This window comes from Podarcis vaucheri, assembly GCF_965113315.1.
Source record: "Podarcis vaucheri genome assembly, chromosome: 10".
Classification (NCBI taxonomy): domain Eukaryota; kingdom Metazoa; phylum Chordata; class Lepidosauria; order Squamata; family Lacertidae; genus Podarcis; species Podarcis vaucheri.
Window position 1 is genome coordinate 41,915,996 of NC_138748.1, and position 17,667 is coordinate 41,933,662.

At 42.2% G+C, this 17,667-nt stretch overlaps 1 long non-coding RNA gene across 1 annotated transcript; it reads left to right on the forward strand.

Moving 5' to 3' along the window:
• Nucleotides 1–1,629: 1,629 nt before the first annotated feature.
• LOC309541854 lies at nt 1,630–11,585 on the forward strand. Its single transcript, XR_014223971.1, has 2 exons — nt 1,630–8,813; nt 8,951–11,585. It is a non-coding gene; the product is annotated as an uncharacterized lncRNA (long non-coding RNA).
• The last annotated feature ends 6,082 nt before the right edge of the window (nt 11,586–17,667 follow it).

Below are 17,667 nucleotides of genomic sequence, written 5' to 3' on the forward strand. Positions count from 1 at the left end.
ATGCATGGACATGAGAGCGCACATAGTGCCCTTTCTTATGCCAGTCAACCACACCAATAGTGATTTGTTCCCTTTGGAATAACGGGTGGCAGAAGGCATGGTTGCAATGTTTGCCCCCCATGCATTAAACTTGTGTGGGCCTACTGGGACCCTTCCCCCCAGCATACATGTGACCACATAGCAAGTTTCTCAGCTGAATAATCCTGCCAAGTAATGATGAAAACTGTACCATACATTCAAATCCAGGGAATTGGGGAGGGGGCCTGAGAAAATCCTCTTCAGACATGGTTCATTGCTTCGTGGGGAAATGGTGATCAGCCTCCGACCTCCATTTCCTAAGTATTTGGGAAACACACAGCAACCCCAGAGAAATGGTTGGTTCAGCTTGTTTAGGAAAACATGGACAATTTGTGATGCTTTGAAGGCATCATTCATAGTGAAGGCAAACGAAAGATGTGCCCATGGTTGAAAAAGCCAACCTCTACTTCAAAATGGCAACTAAATTGGCAGGTGAGGGTAGTGATGGATATCCACCTGCCTCATCGATCTGACTTAAAAAAAAAAAAGTACCTACTCTTGTTTATAGAATATACATCCACATCAGTTTAAATAATAACTGCAGACAGTAGTTTTTCTCTACTCATTCTCACATCCAACATTCACTTACCCGGAGCAACCAGCCCACACACATAATCCTCATTCTCTAGAAACACATATCTTTAAACTCATTCAAATCATTCTTACACACACACACACACCTTTCATTCCCCATTTCAAACACTGAAAAAGAGGGTGCCACAAAATGAGAATGGGCGTGTATGGCCTTTTCAAACGTGAAAGCTTTTTGTGTGATTGGGATTCTTCCTCCCCCTTGAACCTGTAGCAGACTAGCATAGCCAACAGGTATTTTATGTGAGTGATAGAAATGTGGCTATTTCAGCAAAAAGTTGAAATAGAGAGCACATCTTTCCAATGCTTAGTTTTACAGACATGGTCCTATAAGATCTGTGTTATAATTTTTTTGTATTTAAAAATAAACTTCTGGGGGAAGGAGTGTGTCATTTTCTTTCATCTCCTCTTTTAATTTGTTAAGAATAGAGGGTGTTTGTTTGTTTGTTTGTTTGTTCTTCCTTTAATAATCAGGAAGCATTTCTTCCTGGTCTTTGTTCATTGTGGCATAAGACTAATTCACACATTACACCAAACAGAGGTGCAATCTGGGCAAGTGTTTGTGTGACAGAGTGTACGCCTGTTGATTTGCACAGCTCAGCTATTTGTTTACACAGGTTAACAAACTGCACACTCAGTGAACGTTACCTGTGAATAGCAGTATGGGTTTACAGCTCAACTATTTGTGCACACAAATAGTACACTTGCTAAATGCAATAGGCTAACAGCCCCTCTACTGTGATCTAGATCAGAGAATAAGCAGTTGGAGAACTGTAGGCTAGAATCTGGCCTCAGGAGGAAGCCCTACCCAATTTTAATCAGGGTATAATGAAAAGTTGGCCGACAGCATCACTCCTAAGAAAGGGTGGGGCTTTCAAGGTGTAGATGCCATGTGCTTAATTATTCAGGTTTCTATTTAATTGATATTTATGTATTTAGATGTTCATGTTGAGTTGCTCTTTGGATTTTGGAAGCAATGCTCCAGCTACGCCTGAGGGCATGTGCAGTGTCTGTAACAGAGGCACCCCTGCTGAGAGACAGTGCATTCCGTCTGTGTTGCAATACACACTTCTGGCCATCAGATTGCTGCCTGAAGCAGGTCCCGCAGAAACTGGGCACTGGATTATAGAGATCTTCAGGGGAAGGGAGGGGATTGTGGGGAATTCTGCCTTGGTGAATGGAGTCTGAACTTGCTGATCTTTTCCCTCATCAATCTGTGAAAAGCTGAAGAGGGAGACAATGTGAAATATATTTAAATAGCCTCTTTCCAACTACACACACCGCAACATTAATTTCAGAACCATGACAGATAGCTTCCCGTAGCTTCCTCCATATTTTGAAAGGGGAGGCGAAAGAGATGGCTTTCCATATCCCTACAAACATTTATAGAACAATTTAAAGATTCAGGTTATCATGTTTTGAGTCACACACAATATCCATCCTCTCACACAACTTCCGGTGCTTCAGGCTTTTAAATCATTTCTACCAAACAACACACTTTGGCACTCGTCACCACATACAAGAAAAGACTCTGATTCTTGGGCTTTGTGGTTTTTTGTTTTTTTTACCCTGATATTTTGTGGTAGGTTTCTTTATTTTTGAATATAAAGTGACAGAAATAATTTGCTGTTAGAAAAGAGAAAGAATCTTTGACTATTTACAGATTCTGTACATCACAAAGTTTTCTCATTTTGTTTTATTTTTGTTGTTGTTCCTTCCCCCCTTTCTTTTAAAGTTTTTTTCCCTGCATTGTTTGAGCAATGCTGTACTGAAAATCTATACATTTCACCCACCCACCCCCCCAAAAAACCATCTGCTCCCAAAACAACTCCCAGTGAGAAACAAGATAAATCAATGGGGGGGAAATCAACGACTTTCTTTTTGACCAGGATCCATTTGTATGTGTGTATGTGTGTGTATGTTGATGTCGCCTGTGTATGTGTGTGTATATATATTTATATATATAGACACACACACACATACACACACACACTAATATATACTATTTTTCAAGTTCAAACACCAAAAATCATTAAGAGAAAGGGAAAAAGTAAAACAATTGTCCTCCCCCCTCCAGAATCTATCGATCCCTGCTTGTCCGAAATCAGAAATAGCTATTTACAGAAAAAAGAATTGGAGAGGGGGAGGTGTTGGGGATAGGAGGATTGGGAGAAAGAAGAGTAGTGATTGGTGGGGGTAGTGGGATTTGGGCCTCAGAGAGACGAGGCAAGCCTGAGTTCGACGGCGCTTTCCCTTGGGAAGGCGCTACGCTGGGAAAGTAATAATGATGTCTCCTTCCCCCATTTTAGTTGTGTGAGGAAATTGCATTTCCAAGTCTCTGCCTGAACCCCACACTGGATGCCTTTGTGTCGTCAAGCTTGCATTCAGAATGCTTTGTCCTCCTGCCCCACCCCCAACTAGGATCCATAGCAGTGTTCCCTTGATATATGCTGAAATAGCACCAGCGGCCATTTTGAAAATAATCTGGGCCAACATGGCCATTTGGTAACAAAGCTGTGATTGGACACTAAGCTAGTAAACCCTTTCCCTGACTCTCAACCCTCCCTACCTCAGCTCCTGCCCACAAAGAATGTCATGCCCTGAACTAACTAGGAGTCCAGAGAACCCAACCAAGAGAGAAAAGTTTAAACCAAAACCACCCCAGGCCCCGTCCACCCCATCTCATTTGGCTCAGGCATTGAATTTAGGAGTGTTGCCCATCAACCACACCTACCACTTTCAAAGCTCCAAGGAAGTGGAAAAAAATAGGCAGCCATTGTGGCACCAAGACCATTCTTCTGTGAGTCCCTTTGCCCCCCCCCTTCCCCTCCACCACCACCTGCACCAAGCATGACTTAAAATGTAAGTCTTAAATTTGGCTGTACTGCAACCAGGAGAGGAGGGAGGCTGGAGTGATGGGTGGAGGAAAGGGGCAGAAGCTTAGCTGCAGCATCTGTTCATGGTGCCTTGTCATTTTAAAAGGAAAGGCATCACCTCAAGGTTGATGGCTGGCAGCCTTAACTTAATTTCAAAAGCTCAGCAAACAGCAGGAGATGAAGGAAGAAAATGCTATGTGTTAATCTCCACGAAAGGCACCCAGTCTCCTCTGCCAGGGATTCCCAAACGTATTACTAATAGGAGATATCCGCGGAACATCATCACTGCTCTACATTCAGTTGTGCTGATTTCCTCACAACACCCAAGAGCAGCCACCTCATTTGGGTCAAAGGCAGGTTCATACCCAACATTTGGGACTCTCAGCCTGGAAGGGTACCTCTCTGTTCTCCACCAATCTCTTCTATTTGGAACATTCTCTTCATCACATTAGACGGTTTGCATGATGAAATGGAAGAGGAAACTGCACAGATGGAGTTGCAAGCATTTCACCTCATTCCGCTGCACATGCCATGTAAACGGAACCAAAGGCAAACCAATTTAAAACAAAGAAATAAATTCTACTGTGTGTGTGCGCACACACACACACACACACACACTATACTTTCCATGCGTTTGGAAATGATAAAAAGTTAAGTTGTAACTTTCACATTAACCACTAAAATTGTGCGAACGGATGGCTGTAAAAGGGATGCTCCTGGCCTGAGAAACTAAAAACACAGCGTGGAAACACCCAATCTGTGCATTTTCCATTGGACAGTTCCATCACTATTTACTCATACATACTGCAGTGTAAACTCCATTTTGTAAATCATCCAACGAGTTCTTTTAAATACATTCTATGCTATTAACGCTTTGGAATGCAATCCACAGGTCAACTGGAGCTTTTCAATACAAATGTCATGTGAAATATTGTTAAGTTATTTATACCCAACAGATAAACAAAACTTTCAGATATTTAAAAATATCTAAACAACTCAGAAAAATAAAATGTTGTGAATATATATATGTAGTCATTTCAACACCATCTGGATTTGGGGTGCAGTTATGGCATTACTTAACCTGTACCATTCCACAGTATTTAAAAACAAGAGAAACAAATCCAAATATTGATACTTTTTAAAAAAAGTCCCCAAGTGTCTGAAATATTAACCCCCAAAGTCAATATGTCGTCTTTGAAACCAGAATGCCCCCTGCCACCGTCAAAGTACTGATGGATCCAGACAACAAAATGATTTTTCTTACTCAAACAAGTTGTTAAATTCACTTGCAAAATCCTAACTGGATTTCAGCCACTTGCCTTTGAGACCTCCCACTGAAACTGATCAACTGAGCTGATACTGAGGAAGAACTATACCAGATAAAGGACATAAACCAAGAATTACAGGTTCCTTGTTGGATGTTTGCAGATGAAGTCATCCAAATGAGGTTGAGAGAAGCAAATTTATTTTGAACATAGTGTGCTGCTGAGACTTTCCTTTTGAATCTAAATAGAGGTATACACGGCAGGTCAGTTACAAGTGGGAAAAAGCTTTTCTTCTAATAAACAGCACATCTTTCCATTATATCCTCATCGCTGAGGCCTATTCAGCTCCCAAAGAAAGCTAACTGCATGATTTCCTACATATTGTAACAAAGTCCCTCAACTGCACTAACAGAAATGATAGGGATGGTGACCAGTCCTTGCTCTTTTTGGAATTGTTCAGCCATCCTCCACCATTTGCATCAAAAGGCCAAGCCAATTAATCACATAAAAGCAACTTTTCAAGCCGGTAAAGTCCTACCCTGATACAGCTGGATATTCCTCAAGGCCCGTATCTTTAGGACTAGAGTCCGGTGACCATGTTGAGAGAATGAAGCATATGATTATGAAATTGAATTAAGTCTTACTGTCACAAGCACATCTTTGTAAATAACACAGTTTGCTTCTTTTGCGATGGGGAGGAGAAAATATGCAGTCAGTGTTGTAGTAGTATTCAGAGAGAACACCTTACCCCATGGGGAAGACAATACAAGCCAGTGGCTGGGGGGAAATCAAATCTGAAGATCCCATACAGAAGAGCCCCCCTGGAAGCTTAGCTACAGAAGCAGAGCTTATCCAAACCTCTTGATATCAAGTTGAGAAATCTCCCAAGAATTCTGCTTTCTTTGCAGGATTTCTGGAGCTTACGGGGATAAGAAATGTCTATAAGCAGAGGTTTTGTTTGCAGGCTTATTTAGGTATTGGCACTTCTTGTTCCAACCCAACTGGCAAGGAAAACATAGTATAAAGTAAGAGAGATTCTCACACTCAAGGACTAGCTAGACTCTCAAGCATGCTTCACCAACATCATGTGTGCAAATTGCACACACGCTGGTCCTAATCCAGCTCAGCGTTATGCATTCACAAACCTACTGAAATAAAGAGGCTTGCACAGGCCTCACCACACTGGCTTGTGGCCATTTCCTATTGACCCATCCCCATCCCTACTGTTTTGACCCTCGGTGACCCATGTTTAGCTGATTGCGTGAAGGTAAGTCAGGGCTGATCAGCTCGTGGCTAGGCAATTCACCAGCAGGATGGAACTTAAACCTCTTGGATGCTCACATTGTACCGGTTATATTCCAACGCTGAGGGACTTCGATGGACAGACAACATAATAGCACATTGTGTGCCTTCTTGATGGGCAAAAGGATGATGCTACAGCACTGGAAGGAATGTATGTCCCCTGTAAACTCCTCCTCTCATTGCTCAGTGGTCAGAAGACTCATGTACCCTTACACCATAGGAGAAGTCACCTTCAGCAGACAGCACAACGGAAATTAGCACTAGAACACTGGGGCAGTGGTGTAACATGGGTTGCTGGCCATCAGGGCGGGGCAAGTGTTGCAGCAGGGGTGGGGGCACATGTGAGAGGGACGCAAAGCCCACGCGGAGGGTGAACGGAGCCCGCCTCCAACAGGCCCCTCACCCACTGCTTCCACCCACCTGCCCACTAGACCAAGCCACCTGCTGCCGTGCCTCAGCTGCCAAGACTCCATGCCTATCATGCGGGCACCTGATTGCATCCCTTCAAAGATGTGCGCCCAGGGCCATGTTCCCCCCTGCCCTTCCCCACACTACGCCTCTGCACAGGTGATCTCTCTGTGGGATTGTCTGCATGAAGTACATGCCCAGGAGACTCTGCTGGAGCATATCCCTGCCCCTGCCTTTTTTTCCTTCCTCCCTGATCAAAGTCCCTCCTCCCTTTTAGGCTTGTTCTGATTGTATTTGCTTTAACTGTATGAGACCGCACTGCAAATTACTATGAGCCATTGCTAAGCTGTCTTTTTCCTTATGCTGTTTTTATTCATTGACTGTCTTGTTGAGGATAACCAAAAAGAACAACGAAAGGAAAGATTGCAGGTAGGGAGACAAAGCTCTGCATGAGTGTGTTGGCAGTTTGACTGTGGGGGTAAAGACAGCATGAACTAGAGAGTTTCAGCTGCAAGTTAGTAGAATTCAAGGCAGCTCAGAGGGTTGTGTAGGTCCACAGTTTTGTGCTCTGGGAATCTAATCTAGGGCTTAGTGGCTGTGCTACCTATATTATCACAGCCTGCTTGCTGTTTGTATGTTAAATAAGCAGTTTACCAAAGATACCCTAATTATCCCATGCTCTTTCTCCAAAGAAAACTAAATAGAGGGATGCTATCCCTTTGCTTCCCGCTGCTTGAGGAAGAGGGAACACTTAAGATTGGTCACAAAGAAGGAAATTACCCACCCACCCTGGAGGGAAACCGTGAGTTGGTGTGAGCCAAAAAATGAGAGCAGCAGAAATTACAGCAACTCCAAACAAGAGTCAGGAGGTGGCATATCAAGAGGTAAGAGCTTTACTGGATCGTCAGCTATAAGGAAGTCAAGACAGGCCCAGAGACCCAACAGAAGAGCTGCCATGTGGATAGCTAAGGAGTTCCCTATCAATTCTGAATGTGTTGAAGGGTTAGTAGCTGAGAAACAACAGACTCTTGTCTGTCTTGGGTGTTTCCAGCAGTGATCCAAATGAAAAGCTAGGGGAGAGTCCTAAGAACTGAAAAAGAACTGGAGATCATGGTACAAAGGTAAAGTAGCTGAGGCCTGCAGTCAGGGGAAAGTGGTAGAGAATATGTAAAAAATGCAAGGGAACATGCAAGGTGGCTTGGAGGATGACTGTCTGCAAGCTGTAGCCATGGATGAGGAGAAATCCCTTGCCGACTGTATTATAGCATGTGCAGCCTATGGAAGCTCAGGCCCTTACAGCTGTTGTACTCCAGGGTCACGATCCAAGAGAAGGAGTGATCCAGAAGCCCATGAATTATGAAGGCACTTCAGACCAGGAAGCCTATCTGCCTAAGCTTGGGAAAAGGCCCAGTATAAGTGACTGGGATGGTGGAAAGAAAGGAGAATTACTAGCAGTCAGTCCGAGTGAAGTATCCTTGTTGGGCCCTCTGATAAAGACTTATTGGTTTGGACCAGGCATAAGTAAGGCACCCTGGGCCAGGAATGTCCCTGAGCAGTCATCAGTCCAGGAACAGAGCTTAAAGGATTCATTTTCTTTAGATGAAAGAGGAGCAGGGTCATATGGTGGCTTCACAATAGCTCAAGTATACACAAGTATTCGTGGAAGCAAAGTAACTCCTGAAGCAGGCAGCAAAACCACTGATCCTATACTAGATTCCTAGAGAGCTACTGTGTGGACCTTCACAATCCTCCAGACTTCTTACATTCCCTCTGAAATCTAATATAAAGTATATAACAGGCACCATTCACCAACAGGTTTTGTTGTGCAAGCCCCGTTGAAAAGAGTAGCAATGGAATCACATAGCTCCCATTGATGTCATACAGTTTGTGCAGATTTCCTGGCAGGTGGTGCTCCCAAAGTATGATCCAGTCATACTTAATCACTGAAATTTAAATGTGAGGCATTGAAAGATAAACTTAAATTTTCTCACTGAAATCAACTGGCCCTAAAAGTGATGGAACAGGGGCAGGATCGTGCCCATAGCCTACAGTCTCTGATTGCTTTTTGTATTATTTGTAAATACCCAATTTATTCATCAGCAAATACTATGTACAAGGCAAGATTATGCAAAACAATTTGCATAATGTATATAAATGATAGCATCTGTCAATTTACCAGTTAATGTAAACTCTTAACATAAACACATTTAAGGTTAATGTCTAGATAGTCAGTGAATCAAAGGAGAGGTCTTAATCTTCACACCTGTCTAGAAACCATTTAGATCAGGCATAGGCAAACTCGGCCCTCCAGATGTTTTGGGAATACAACTCCTATCATCCCTAGCTAATAGGACCAGTGGTCAGGGATGATGGCAGTTGTAGTCCCAAAACATTTGGAGGGCCGATTTTGCCTATGCCTGATTTAGATAGTGTGCAAATCCATGATAAAACATGACACTCAGAAGTAGGTATCAATGGCGAGGTGTTTCAAGACTTACTTCAAAATGACCTGATATAGTCTTCACTCCAAGCTCCATGAGGTTTTAGTCTACATATGGAGCTGAGAGGGGAACCTCTGGCCCAGAAGCTGAATGTGACCCTTCAGATCTCTCTATACAGTTCTCAGGACTTTTCCAAGGTAATTTCCTTCTCCGCAGGCCTCACCCCTCACCACCTCTATAACACACCCTCCTTGAGATGGGCGGGGTATAAATTATAAATTATTATTATTATGAGCTTGGCCGGAATGTGTCCTTGCAGTGGCAGACTTTGGATTTTCAAATTTCAGTGGTGCCCTGTGCAACGACAAAATTCAGCACCCTCCGCTGAATTATTTCAAATGTATTTACAAATAAATTACTTGTAGTTTTCAAAATGGTCTCTGACAAACAAACAAACAAAATCTGTTGAAGTGGCTAGAGTGCATGACTGTCCCAAATGCCCCTGGGGGAGTGATGGCATGTGGTGAGGTGACATTCCTCACAGGGACATGGTACAGAAAAAAAGATGGCTGCCTAAACGAGGGCAGCCATTTTCCTCTCATACAGTAGCCCTGTGAGGGACCTGCAGCCACATATAACATGCAGCAGATATTGCCTGTTAAACAAATGGGATTTTAAAAGAAAAGAAGAAGGAAGGAAGGAAGGAAGGAAGGAAGGAAGGAAGGAAGGAAGGAAGGAAGGCCACCTCATAGAATTAGTGGAAGCCTGGATTCTGTAGAGGGCTATGTTCTAATCCACACATTAGTCCCGAAGAAAAAGTCCACTTCAGATTTCAGCCTGCCAAATTCCTCGAGCATCCTCCCTTTGAAATCCCCCTTCTCAGCTGTCTGACTTTATGAGATTAGAAAGGATCGAATTGTTTTAAATTCGGCCACATTATTTAAATGTGTCTCTATCAATTGAATTATGGCTTAATCTAATGAAATCTAGCACTGCTTTTCTTTCTCATGGTTGAAAGCTGCTTGATACTTCCCTGTTTAGGAATAATTTGTTTTTGCCACCATAGAAACTGGAAAGGGCACGTTTGCTAAGAGAGAAAGGTTTGCCTTTGGGCCACAACTTTGTAGACACAAAGATAATTTAAAATAATTTAGATAATTACCTACTTATAAACAGGGTCTGTCACTACATGTTGGCCCTTAATACTCAATGGGCATATCTGTGCCAAACATGGTTATCCCTTCCTTCTCCCCAGGGAAATATAGTTGAGCGGGTTTAGGAATCTCTTACAAAGAATGCTCACAAATCTGTGGGAGAAATCATGGCAGTAAAAGTAACACAAACTAGTATAGACAGAGCAATGATGACCCACCCACCCCGTACTCTGAGCCTTCTGTGTGCTGTATACCAGTCACCTCGCCTCTGCCCCTCAGTGGCTGTCAGACAGTTGTTCTCCCTCTTTCAAACCACACCGTTAGATATTTGCAAATGTGTTGTCATGACCCCCATTAACCTGCTTTTATGACATGCATCAGTCTTCACTCTCCTGGGCTGCCTATATGGGCATGTGACAGACATTACAGAAAAATTGACACAACATCCCAAACCAGCATGTTGGATTTGGCCGTGGGTGGGAGATGCATTAGAGCACCCAAAATGGCAACCTCATTGTTTGCACTGTGTAGGGAAGATTTGGCTTGAGTTTTAAGGGGAATTTCTCCTTGAAAAAAGTACTGAAACTATCCACAGTCCCTCTGCATGCAGGCACACGTACACAATCTCCCACATTACTTATCTTCAGAGAGTTCCACTCACACAGAGAAACTCACTTAACATTCTGCAGTGTCCACCACAGCTAATAGAAAGAGAGCAAACTGCTGAAGGGCAATTGCATAGCCCGTACTTAACCTTGAGCAAGAGGATTTGATGTCCAGGCCTCAGTTTCGCACCTCCTTGGCAAAGGCTGGCTAATCGGAGAGAACAGCAGAAAATGCTTCATGGCATTCAGCTTAACAGTTCAGATAAGGAAGCAGCCCAGGAAGCCATTCTTTTCTGGATATAGGAGGGATATATAGCTAGCAGTTAAGATAGGGCAGAGAAAGTCACAAAATGCCTGGAATTTCTGCTTGTGTGATGGAAGGTGATTTTCCACACAGCGGCTCAGAGGCGATAATATCTGTTCCTCTTTGGTCTAAGATCTTACCGACCAAGAAGAATAAGGGAAGAAGGGAAGACGTGAACTCAGTAGAGGCTACCTGGAACAACATTCAAACCCTTATTGTGTGCTGGCATTCTAGGGAAAATAGCCCGGTCTACTTAACCACCGCAAGAGCACACTTATCCATCATCAAAAAAGAGGAGAAAAGGGTATTTATCTGCATAAAATTGGCCTATGCTAATTTATATGTAGAGATACAAAATTAGAAACAATTTCCATAATTTATGCAAAAATGCAGTACATCTCATTTGGGTAAGACTGTGACGAGATTGGCTTGTGTGGCAGCTGATTCTACCGCCTAGTGTTATTGATGGGCAACTTCCAAACTCCTTTTCTCCCTCCTTCAAGGCCTTTGCTGTGCTCCCTTCTTAGGCTCCTTTTCTTTAAAATGGACATGGGCCAGACAGATGTTCAAACCAAAGAGACCTTCATATGGAAGGCTGTGCTCTGTAAAGTAGAACCTATCATCTGCCCTACACCTGATTAAAGAATGGATGGAAGGGGGAAGTTTTACCACATTTCCATTTTTACTTTGAAGTAATAAGACAACCTGTTTCAGAAAACTACCAACCAATTTTTGCTGTACCACTAAAGCCTAATAGAAACTGCCTGGGCAGTATATGCAGAGTGGAATAATAGATTTGCTTCCAGTGATTCAATATTAAGATCTTGGCCAGTGGTCCATTTGGGTATGAAGATCAAATTATTTCTGGAATTAGACAGATCAGGAGGGACGCCAGAAATTATGGGATTACTTTGAGGGCTAGGTTTAAAGAGGGCAAGGGAACATATGTACACAGAAAAACCACAGGGATGCACAATACAAAAGCCATACAAGGAGTGCTAGCTGGTGCTTCAAAATATGCTTCTGCTAATGGAATGCTTGCAAGATGGTAAACACCAAAACAGATGCAACCAAAAGTCTAGTTATACATCAAAAACTAAACTGGGGCACAACACTCGAGTAAAGTTCTCCTGCACAAACTCCACTGAAGTGAATGGGAGATGTGTAAGCAGCTCTCCCAGATTGTTCCTCAGATGTTTGTTTGTTTTTAAAGGGAAAATTGGAATGGTTACAGGGTTGTAGAATTTTAATGTTAATGTTTTCACAACCCAATACTGTTCAGCCTTGACAGTGTCTGTATTATGTATTGTGTTACAAACTGTGGTCATGTTAAGGACACTGGGAGTATATAAATTTAATAAATAGCAAAAAACAAAATTTAAACCACAGAAGATAAGTGCAGCGTATGAACTTGCAAAATATCTAATGAGAGTTCACATGTTTAAGGAGTTGACGAGAACAGTGGGTCTTTTTACTCATTGCAGTCAAAGAAAACAGACCCTTTGCTTTTTACACATTTCACCAGTTGGGCGTGTCATTTTAGGGGTGAAATTTAATTTCTGCAAATTTCTTCAGTGAAGAGCCTTGAAAATAAGTTTTGGGGTATAAGGAATTCAAACCTGCTATTATTTTTTGTGACTGGACAACATTAAGCTTGGCAAATCTATGTTTGATTAGAAAACACATAAAATGCTTTTGGAAAACCAAATAATTTTAATTTTACCTTCTGGTCAGGTAATACAAGTCTCCTGCCAATCACCAAGCAATACAATGATATCAGGCCCACACAGATCAACAATCCAGAGAAAATCTGGGAACTCTATGTGCAGAACAGATTCCTCCAGAAACTGAGCCAAACCACAAGCCACAAGTCAAGACACACATGAGATTGATTATATGATCAAGATACTGAGGGTGGAGAAAACTTTCTGGAACACATATTCAGGTAAGGGAAACAGGATGCAAAGCATAAGAAATGAACAGACAATGCCATTACCTTCATGCCCTGCTTATAAATTTTGCAGAGGCATTTGGGAGGCCACTGCTGTAAACAGTGCTGGACCAGTTGGAGACAATCAATTTGTTCAAGGCCACACACCCAATACAAGGCAGAAGTGGGATTTGAGCCCTTAAGTACAATTTCTTTGACACTACATACTGCTGCATCACAACAGCAACTTTACACAAGGCCAACCAGTTAACTTACTATACAGATCCCAACCCATATCGTTCCCCTTGAAGAGATCCACTCCCTAAAAGAATTTCACCTGCATTTCCATATATTTACCCCCTCTCCTTCCTCCCACCCAACCCCAAAGAAAATATCCTCTCCCTTTTACCCATCTCCATGGCAAAGTCAGGTAGACAAACGATCAGCTTCCTATCCCCTTAAATCTCTCAACTCTCTCTGACAGGGAGAAGAGGTGGTTGACGGGGAGCTCCTGGGGTAGGAAAATTACGGTACAATAATTTGGAGAAAGCAGTGGACCAATCAAGCAGCCAACCTCCAAGGAATGCCACCAATGAGGAGCCAGACTTCTCACATCACCCACTGGCCCCAAACCACAGGAAGCAGACATGCACAACTGCCAGCAACCCACAGGGGCAGGCGGGGAGCAAGTTCTCTGAACAACATTTGCATTCCCTCAGGAAATTTCCCCTTGAGGTGGCAACATGATATGCTGTGCATTGGCCAAATCCCAGCCTATTATTTCCCCAAATTGTTGACAATTTTTGCCCAAAAGTGCCCCAAAATGGTGTACAGTATTCATGCACCCAGTTTGGCAGAAGCCATGGTTGTATACATATTATCGAGTGCCAGTCTGGGAAGCCACCCCATGGGATGTCCTACAAGTACCACAATTGCCTTCCCTAGTAAGAGATGACCTTCACTTCAAGGTGCTTCATGTTTCAACAACACATGAACATTCATTACTGCCATTAACCCCACCCCACTCCCCACCATGCATTGCAACTCCCCTCCCTTCCACACAAACATTTTCCCCACAACCTCCCCTTTTCCCATCACCGCCCCCCATCAACAAAACTTCACGCCACAACTTCCGTTCTTGATCATTTTATTTTGGTGACTTTCATGCTACATAAAAATTAGCTTTTCTATAAAAAAGTATTCACAATTTTCCCCCAAAATATTTCAAGGGTATTTTTTTAAAAATATTTGTAAGTTTTCTTTTTTCAAGGGGGTTACTGGTCATCCCATATCCTCCTGCTGCCATCATCTTTGTTCTCTTTACATTAAAAATAAATATATGAGATGACAAGATTCAACACAGGAGGGATTTATTGACTCTAACCAAAAGACTGGGAAAATCCAGGTTTTCCCGAGTGGCTGGAGATACCCAGAAGAACATGGCACAGAGTGCCAATGGAATTTCACTGGGGAGGAACATTTATTTCTCTCCTGATTTCTGAGTCGCCCTTTTCTGTGAATGGGTGTGATTTCATAATGCAGAATAGCTGGAACGATTGGAGGAAGCTCCAAGAATTATGGACAAAGGTATCTGGGCAAATGTGAATTATTTTAAAACTTGAAACACAATCTCCCATCTCTCATACTAGAATTTCATAGAAATTTCTCAACTCTACCAGATTTAAATCTAAAACCTGAAAAAAGACTATCCATACTATAACCAACAGATCAACTAACGGACTTCTAACCAGAAGTCTTGACTGTCAATTCTCTTTGACAGACATATTTTGGAACTGTTTATGGCACTTTGGAGGTTGTTGATTGTGATAAATGCATTGTTTGATCCAAAGTTTACAATTACCCACCTAAACTGGAGTGAATTTGTTTCCAATGTGGGTCTTATTCACCCAAATGCCATTTGCATGCATCTGGTTCCATACATGGGAGATTAAGGAATAATATATTGTTTTCATCTGTCTCTTCATCTTGTTCCGTATGAATTCCATACTCCCTTTAAGTGACTACAGATGTTCATGGACCAACTGGTAACTTACCAGGTACATATTTATTGCTTGGTACGCCAGTCAACTGAAACATCCTGCCAAGTGATGAATTTTATTACTACAGTTTCTAAATATTTCTGAGCAGATTAAGAAGTGTGGTAAATGTCTCATCACTTGACAGTCTGTTTCAGATGACCAACATTCCAAGTGTTGGAATGTACCGGTATATGATGTCCTCAGTAACTTGCATAGGCTTCAGAAAACTGTCTTCCCCCTCTTCCCCAGTAATGTTAGCTCCAGAAAACACTGGAAGAAAGACCAATGGAGGTAAAGAGAAGGGCAAGACTGAGCTGTAATATATGTTACAATGCTTTCAAAGAGAATGTGGCTCTGATTTACACAAGTCACTATGTGAATACCTATATGCATAGCTCCTGCTTCCTCCAATCCTTTCAACTATCACTCCATTCCCTATTATGAGATGACACCCACCCACATAAAAAGGTGACTAAGAAATACTGTATATAAGTAAATAGCACAATATAATACGCAGGACCGTCAGCAATCCATGTTTGATTAACAGTACTCTATATAATCAATCATAGTGATTCTATGTATCTATCAATCAATCAATCAATCAATCAATCAATCACATACAAACACACACACACACACACTGTACGGACGCACTAGCTGAAGTAAATGTACAGAAATTAGATTCTGAATGAGACAACCTGGTGGATTTAGCCATTCATTATGGATGAGGATAGGGAAGTTGTGAAAACCCATAAAAGAGAAAAGATGAAGAAGAGCATTGGGTCTTTGAACAGCAGTAAGCCTAGAATCATACAGTAATGTGGTTCATGCTGACGTTCCTTGCTGTTTTGGGAAATGTTGCTTGAAATTGTTATTTCTGTCAATTGTAAATTGTGTTCTCTCTCTATAATACAGACAAAAGAAGGAAATCTACATTTTTAGTTACATTCATTTTCAGAATCTCTTTTGTTTCAGATGAATCATTCTAACTTGGTCTCACCATTCACTCCACATACACAAAACATTCATTTTAGTCAGTTTAAATTGTCAATTAAGCTCCATTTCAGTCTGGAGATTTTTCTTTTCTTTTACTAGTGGCCAAATGTTGGCAAAGTGCTTTTTCCCCACTAGGAAAGTTTTGTTAGAAATTTCCCAGTTAGTTTTTAAAAGGGAGGGAGCTTTCCAGATGATCAGTTTGTTAAAGCACATTCACAGTCCAGTTCTACACCAAGTTTGACATGCTTAATCCCACAAAATTCAGTGGCTTTAGGGGCCTAACTACACATTACATTAATGATGTGATTAGCAATCACATTGTGTGTTGTTAAAAATTAAATATCAAGTGCAGCGGAAACAACTGTTATCAGGATCCTTCCTGCTGTTGGCACAGTCTCCATAAAATGCCCCCCCCCAACACAGAAATTAACATTAGGGAGGGAGAATCCCCACTAATGCCAATGGGAGCTTGGTATGTAATGCAAGTAGCTGTGCTGGGCAGGGAGGGGAATTTCATGCAAATTGCATCTGAGTAGAGCTTAACCCTTCTCATCCTGTGCACCCTGATCTTATTGACACTCACATCCCTGCACCTGTATTATTTTTCAAAAAATAGCATGCAATGTGATTGTAAATCATACTGTTAATATTATATGTAGTTAGGCTCCTGGATGCACAGAGTGCTTCACAGAACTGGACTGTAAGTGTGTTGTCATTACTCATTTGTGATATGGGATCTACATTTCTAGCAGTGTCTCTATTGCAGCATAGGCAATGACTGCAGAGTACCTGCAATACCACCAGTGAGAAATGTGCTCACTCACCACCACAGCTCGTGACATTCTTGCATTTACAATTTTCAACTATTTATTTTATAGAATGCCCTTGTTTACTGTGCACTGTATCAGCTGTCTACTGCAGTGATGGTGGAGCCATTCTGTACTAGTTCTAAACAAAATTTCAGTAAGCAAGGCAAACACATGTTGCCAATGAGGATGTTTTACGAGATTTCCCTTAAAGACATCTTTGCTGGCCGCACCCTTTTCAGCTGTGCTTTTTGAAAGCTGTGAACAACAAAACTGCTGTCTCCCACAATATGGTGACTCCCTCATCAGTGATTTTGGAAGAAGATGCTTCTGGAATCAGGGCTAGCATCGCTATATAACTAGAATAGGAGCCAGGGTTTCTGCCCCCTAATCATTGGAAAAGCCCCCACCCCACCCCAATGAGAGAGCATGAGACAGAACAGCACAAAAGACCAGAGAGGTATATTGCAAAGCTCTGCTCTCTAACAATGACATCTCAGAACTGTCCTACCATCAAACACATTACAAACACAGATTACACAGCCTCCCATCTGAACAACACAGACCGGAAACTATCTTAACGCTGCATTGCAGGCTACGCCTCCTTTACCCCCCACCCAAGCTCCCCCAACTTACCTAAAAGTATGCATACAGCATGCACACACATTTCACAGTGGTTTGTGTGTGCCTGCCTGCCTGTTTGAATAAACACAGTAATTGATTCAGGCTTCCAAAGCCAATGATTTATACTAGGAACTAAATATTTGACTGTGAAATGTTATGGACAATAAGGAGACTTTGCTCCTGTCCTTCCCATGCCTCTTATACCTCCTTTATGCTTTCCCTTCCCCAACTCTCTTCTGTATCTCTGG